Source organism: Bubalus bubalis, chromosome 6, assembly GCF_019923935.1.
Source record: "Bubalus bubalis isolate 160015118507 breed Murrah chromosome 6, NDDB_SH_1, whole genome shotgun sequence".
Classification (NCBI taxonomy): Eukaryota; Metazoa; Chordata; class Mammalia; order Artiodactyla; family Bovidae; genus Bubalus; species Bubalus bubalis.
The window spans coordinates 95,665,756-95,671,564 of record NC_059162.1 but is presented as its reverse complement, the minus strand read 5'-3'; the positions used below and the strand labels follow the sequence as shown (position 1 = coordinate 95,671,564).

Genomic DNA, 5,809 nt, shown 5'->3' with positions numbered 1-5,809 from the left:
GAGGACCCATCTCTAGAATTGAGGTTTGGGGGTGTCCAGCTGTCCCATCTTCCTTGCACAAACCTCAGTAAGTCAGAAGACAACTAGTGAGAAATGGAAGAAACCCCAAAGGAGTCATTAACATCTCTAAGTCCTACAATGCACAGGCACTGTGCTAGGTATGTATGCATACTGAGTCACTTCAGTTGTGTCTGACTCTTTGCAATCCCAGGGACTGTAGCCCGCCAGGCTCCTCTGTCCATGGGATTCTCCAGGCAAGAATACTGGAGTAGGTTGCCATGCCCTCCTCCAGGGAATCTTCCTGACCCAGGGGATTGTACCCACATCTCTTGTCTCCTGCAGTGGCAGACAGGTTCTTTACCATTGAGCCACCTGGAAAGCCTGTTCTAAGTATATTATATGTATTATCTCATTAAATATAGCAATCCTGGAAAGAAAGTGATTTCCTCCACATTTTATTGATTAGGAAACTGAAGCATAGAACAGTGTAATCTTTCTTAAGTCATGTAATGACATTCTGGATTAATTATGTATACTTAAGAAACTTATAGAAAGTTGCAAAAATAGACGAAAAGTGATTCAGTGTGATCATCCTAACATAGCAGCTATTATTTTGCCTAGCTCCTGTATGCTTGGCATATACTTAGGATTTTATTATTCATAAAATTTTATCTCACTTTTTTCTTTATTTAACATTATATCATAAGCATTTTTCCAGGTAACTATGGTGCCTTCAAACTATTGTTTTTCATGGCTGCAGACTGTCAAATCAGGTGTAAATACCTGACTTTAATTAACCATTTCCCATGGCTGTGTACTAAAATTGCTACCAATGATTTTATATTATAAATAATCACTCTTCTTTCTTTTATTTAAAATGGTCTCCTTTCAGCAGGATTATTTCCTTCGGGCAGACTCCCAGACACAGAAATAAGAGGTCAAAGTGTATGGATATTTTAAGGCTTTTGATAACTGCTGCAAATGCCTTTCTCGTGGGAACTTTCAACTTCACTGCCCATGTCTAGATACCTTCTTTACCTGTCCCTCTTTCCCTAGTCCCTTTTGCCCAGGTACAATGCTTCCTTGACCCTCAGTCTCCTTATCTGTGAGATGGAATGAATGACTCTGCTCTGCCAACCCCTTGAGCTGGAGATACAAGTGATTCAGAGACCGCATAGGGAAGAGAATGTTATTCTATTCAATGTCCTATTTATACAACATGGCACCAGACTACATGAGTTTGAAGCCCACATCTGTCACTCAGGAGCTGTGTGTCTTTGGGCAAGTTACCAACCTCTCTGTACCTCAGTTTCCCCATCTGCAAAACAAGAGTGAAGAAAACAATAGCAAACTCCACCCTCCCACCCCAAGAGTTGCAGATGAAGTTTTAAGGAGTTATTTTATACAGAAAGCACACAGCAAGAGCCATGGTTGCTATAAAAGTGGTGTCTGATGAGGGAGGCAGCACTAGCAGAAAAAGCTCCAGCATTCCTTCCTACGGGGCTGCCCCGAGGGGAGGGGGCACTTGCCAGGTGCCCAACAGACGGACTTTTTGTGGAAACAGCTGATCTAACTCTAATGGTGGTGACCATTACTCCCTCTCTGCAGCCTGCCCAGTACGGGGTCTGCGTTTCTCTGCCCCCCACCGCACCACCACTCCGCCCTCGGGCTGCTGTGGCCCGATCTTATCCCTTTTTCATCAGGCTGCCTAACTGACCGGAAAATGCAAACGCATCCCTAAATGCTTGAAACCCCCCCAACAACCCTCAGCCTTCCCCCGCCCCCACCTTCCGGGAAGCCCGGCCCCAGCGCCAGCCTGACGAGCAGCACTTAATTCTTTATTGAAAACCATTAACTGGAGTTCAGTTCTCTGAGCCCCAGTTTCAAATTACCCACAGGAAACGCCAGGCTGAGAGAGTGGCTTTCAAGGGCAGAGTCATCTCCTCGAAGAGACTGGCTCCGGGACTGGGGCTGTGGGGACTTATTTATTTTGAGAGGCAGTAACAGCAACGGCAGCAATCATTTCAACTCCTGGATGCATAAGAGCGGGCGAAGCACCCTCCTCTTCCTGCTCTTCCTCCCTCTCTTTAACAATAACCCAAAGCAGCAAGGCTGGCAGGAAGTATTATCACCCAGGATGGATGGGAAACCGATGGCCTGAGGGTCACACAAGCAAGCAGGCAGTCAGGCTCCGGATCTCCCTGCCAGTGAGCCCCATGACCCTCCTGTCACAGCACTTCATGGACCACCCATAGCGGGGCCTGCCCGGTGAGAAGCACTGCAAGGGAGACAGGTGAGGGCAATGGGACTCTGGCCCTTGACCAGAGACCAGTCGTGACTGGGCGGGGAGACAAAGAAAAAGACAAGGGTCTCAAAGACCCTGGTTCTAGTGGGGACCTGCCACTAACTGCCTGACCCACGGTGGGGTTAATTATTATTCATGGGACATGAAGGGAGAGGCACTGCTAGAAGAATAAGGACAGGAGTGGGGGAACCGAAAAAAGTGTATCCTCAGTCCTCTCTATCAAGATTTCTAGCCAACTGGAAAGAAACCGCATTCATTCATTCATTTTTGAATCGCCAAAGGTTACACTGAGCAAAGTACAAAGAATTCTCACTGACTCCTCCAAACAGCATTTTGAGGTGGTACTACTAGTCTCCCCACCAACCAAGAAGGAAAGTCAGGCTCCAGGAGTTTGGGTGATTCTCTCATAATTACACACAAGTGGCAGAACCTTCACCCTGACGTCATGATTCCCACAACTTCTTTGTCACTATCACAATCAGGATTTGATGAACATCTGCACTGAGACCCAACAAGGGCATGGAGACCACAAAGGCCCCTGTGGATCTCCTGGGAAGGTATCCCAGAGTTGAGAGGTGGGAGAGACTTGGCCAAATGAAAAAAGCAGGGGAGAAAGTTCCACAAAGGGGCAATGACACAGCCCGGGGTTGGGGATATCAAAGCACACGGCGTGTTAAGGCGACTCAGGAATTGCTGAACCGTCTGAACTAAGCACAGACAGTACAGAGGGGCCCTGCCCTCTGGGAGTATGTGGCCCCCAGGAGAAAGATGAAAACACATCAAATGACTTAGTATTTGAGGCAAATTGGGTAAGAATTTTTCTCTAAGAAAAAAGAGCTTTCTACTTGTGTATCTTGCCTCCTCCGCCCAGGAGCCTGAGAAGCAGCTGAACAAGGAGGCTGGGGGAGGGAAAGAGCTTTGGCCTCAAATCAGGGGCCTCCTTCCCCGAGGCTGACTTACCATCTCTGTGAATCTGGATTTTCTCTTCTCTACAAAGCCCCCTTCCCAGCACTTCACATTACTATACCTGACAGCAGCTTGAAAAGAATCAAGAGATTGGGTTTTATTCTCATTTACTTCGTTATACAAAATGTGAATACTGAGGTTCAGAGACATTAATAACTTGCTTATAGGCATTCCCAGAAAATACTTGATGTGAAATTTGATCTCAGATATAATGGATTCCTCTGCCTTTCTGTCACTTCCACCCACAGATCCTATTCAGCTCTCTGGAAAGCCCAGTGCAATAAGCCTGCTCCTCTGTCCATAACGCCCCTTCGGATGGATGAAGACAACAGCTGTTGTTCTCACATCTCCTCTTTCCAGCCAAACACTCCCAGATTTTGCACCCAATATGATTACCAAATTGCTAGAGGATTTAGCCACCCTTGAGAAAGAAACAAGAAAGAACAAACAATAGAAGTAGTTCCCTGGTGCCCGGGCTGCTCTCTTGCCTCTGGATCGGCAGCCAGCACCGCAGTGAACTACCCGCGGAAAACAACAGTCACAGCCTGTTTGCCTTCCCCAGTCCCTCAAGTCCCACAGCCAAGCTGGACACCAGCTTGGACACTCCAGGGATCTGTCTCCACCTAAACCTTGTCTCGTCCCTGCCCCTGACTGGCCCTTATTTGAGCTGGGTCCATTTTCTTGGCCATGTTGCTGATTGCAGTGCACGCTCATTCCAGAAAATGCCGACCTCTGCTCCAAGCCGCCTTGTCGGCAGTTTCCCAGACATAGCTGGACTGTTTATTTATTTATTTTTGTGTTAGCAGAGAGGAGAAAATCACATCGGCCTAAAATGAATACTAATGAAATGCCTTCGTTAGCTTCCTTTGTGATCAGAATAAAAAATCGGATTTCCGCAGAATTGCAAGCCATACATTTCTTTCCCCCAACCTTTTTTTTTTTTAATTTTTTGCCCTTTCCTCTGATAGGAAGATTAGGGACAACCAAGAAGGAGAGTTAAAGTCATTCCATAAAAGATATCTGCATTTTTAGGGGTGCCTTTGTTGCAGAGGGACGTGGAGGTGCAATTTCTCCAAACCCACTTTTCTCAGCCTGTAAAGCAAATGTACCTATTTGTCCTCTGCTGCAACAATGCCAGCTGCATTCAATCAACTGAGAAGCTGCAAGCCATAAACCTTCTTCCCCCAGCTACAGGGGTGGAGGTGGGGGGAGGGAGCAAGCAAGAGAGGAGGCATGCCATAAAAATTCATCAGAATAATGTAGGGATGAGACGCTCTCAGATCGCCGGCAAGCAATCAACCAATCACTCATCTCGTGGCATTTACAGCACGTCTCATTCCCCTGTTCCTTAAGGACAATTGATTTTTCCTGATTCCATTAGCATAACGGCGTGGAAAATGTCTGCAGTGCAATATTTCTGGAAAGTTCCAACAAGTAGGCTGGGCACTGGAGTGTGACCATCTCCATAAAGCTTCCTCAGGCTCCGCGGCAGACATGGCCACAGCCACTGCACAAGGCCCAGAGAGAATGTCACAGCCTCCAAAACTTGGGGGTCCAAGGGCACCTCAGGGGTGTCTAACTAGGTAATTGTCTTTGATATGAAACCCCTCATCTTCTCATCCCTGAACAAAGAGGCATTTTTTTTCATGCAAGACAGGGCACTATGGATTGAAACCCACCCAGCCCAGGAGGGATGATGTAGGTTTCCAATCCTGGGTCCATTTGTGGGCTTTAGAAGCTCTTGGATTTGGGAGCCAAGAAAAGAATGCCTAAGGTGGTTATTCATTTGTGTGTGAACAGGAGACTGCAGGAGTGGGTGCCCAGGAGTCATTATTCTGCTCCTCCGTCAGCAGGGTCACCATCACCTTCTCCACTGAAACAGCATACATATGAGGAGGGGATGTGAGGAGTTTGGGGCATGTAGACCTAGGTTGAAATCTGCTTCTTCTTTTTATTTTGTGTGTGACCATGGGCTACAGTTAATGAATCTCTCTGATCCTCAGTTTCTCTGTGAAAACTAGGGGCCTCATTAATTCACAGGTCACTGGAGAATTAAAGGAAAATGTGTAAAGTTCTTAGCATGATGCAAATGCAGTGACTATTCAACAATCAAATTTTTGTCCCTCCCCCTTTCTCCAAACTTCAGTTCTCTCCTTCTCCATCAGCAATGGAATTCTCGAACTATGTCAGTTTCAGTTGGTCAAGGTGGTGAATCTTGAAAGTGCCAAAAGGAAACATACAAAACCCATCTACTCTTTCAAGCAAGATGGAAACCTGGCTATGCCCTTTAGAATGTGCTTGGGGAAACTCTGTACTCTTATTCCACCTCCTGAGTCAGCCCCTATCTCTTCTCTCACCCCCTCCTTTATTCTCACATTGCACTAGAGGGATCTTTCTAAAACACTACATACATGACTGTCATGCCCCTGCCTAAAACTCCTCCTTGGTTACTCACTGCCGTTGTCTCTTCAGCTCAGACTGGGTCTCCTCTAGAATGCATGAATGAAAGAATGCATGTGTGCTCAATCATGTCCAACT

General features: G+C 46.6%; 1 long non-coding RNA gene across 1 annotated transcript; it reads left to right on the top strand.

The window, feature by feature from the left end:
* Positions 1–1,569: 1,569 nt before the first annotated feature.
* Positions 1,570–4,486, top strand: LOC112585675. The gene is made up of 2 exons (XR_006551918.1): positions 1,570–2,293; positions 3,520–4,486. It is a non-coding gene; the product is annotated as an uncharacterized LOC112585675 (long non-coding RNA).
* The last annotated feature ends 1,323 nt before the right edge of the window (positions 4,487–5,809 follow it).